At 40.9% G+C, this 1,191-nt stretch overlaps 1 protein-coding gene across 1 annotated transcript in view; it reads left to right on the forward strand.

Annotated features, from left to right (window-relative positions):
- LOC118431656 (adhesion G protein-coupled receptor L2-like) overlaps positions 1–1,191 on the forward strand; it is a 38,944-nt gene that overhangs the window by 36,115 nt on the left and 1,638 nt on the right. The window lies entirely within an intron of this gene.

Consider the following 1,191-nt stretch of genomic DNA (forward strand, 5'->3'; position numbering starts at 1 on the left):
TCATCTGGCAGTATTAACTGTTACTCGGAGTTTGTGTTCTTATCATATTCATTTTGTTAGTTATAACCATTGTTCTGGGTGCAAATTCATAGCATCATGATTACACATCCTTTTTATGACTACTGTACTATAGAATTGTTTCAACCATGCATTTAATACACCGCAAAACCTCTTTTTTCTAGTGAGTCCCACAAAAATACACTAGTAATGAATATTCAGTATCCAAGTAGACTCTTGCAAACAAACAGATCACTGCCAAGATAAAATCTTGAGCTAAATGTTCCAGGTATTTCAGCCAGTAGACACCATCTTCACACATTGTTGAAAATATAATGAGTGATATTGGCAACATATGAATATCAATTGTACATGGAGTAATTTAGAGATAAGACTATATTGGACATACACATTGGACTGAAAACTGACCTAAGATATATGAAAGATTTTTTGCCTAACTCCTTCTCCCATGTCTTCCTTACTCTGCTTCCTTAAAGTGCGACTCAGGAGTCAAACTTCCTGTAAGTTTCCTTCTGTCCCGTCTGTCTTCACCTGTGCATGTCTTGAAGCGTGACGTGTTTGTGCGTTCCATGTAGCCAGGCCTGCACAATGCTCTGAGATCAGGGCATAGTTTCTCATCTATGTTTGGCCATTTTCTGATTCCAAGAGCACATTGGAGCCCTACAATGTACATGTATGTGCTTGTTTCACCATTGAAAACTTGTGCATGTGCTGGGGCTTATATTGTTTGTGAGTTTCACCTAAATCAGCGCTATCACCCGTATCTGTTGCACTATTAGCAGTGGTGTGAAGACTGTGGTCTGTAGATTTAGTATATGAAGTCTGTGGCTATTGTATGAGTGGACTGCATTGTGTTGAAGTGTGTGGTGTTGGAGTGTTACGTGTCAGCACTAGTTGTTGCTGTTGTGCATGTGTGTGTGCTTCTTTCACATTGGGTCTGTGTGACGGCATAGTCTGCACTGTACTTGTGTGTGCTAAGCTTGTGACACATTGGTATACAAATGTAGTCTGCACTGTACTGTACCTGTGTGAAGTGGTTGGAGTCTGCCCTTGAACTTGTGCTGGTGATGTTGGCTGTGATGTAAATATACGGCATGGCCAGTAGCTGATGTGAGGAGGGATCTGCAATTTGTGCCAGCAAATGTGAAATATTCCCCACTCCCGATTGGTGAT

The sequence above is a fragment of the Branchiostoma floridae genome, chromosome 15, assembly GCF_000003815.2.
Source record: "Branchiostoma floridae strain S238N-H82 chromosome 15, Bfl_VNyyK, whole genome shotgun sequence".
Taxonomy (NCBI): domain Eukaryota; kingdom Metazoa; phylum Chordata; class Leptocardii; order Amphioxiformes; family Branchiostomatidae; genus Branchiostoma; species Branchiostoma floridae.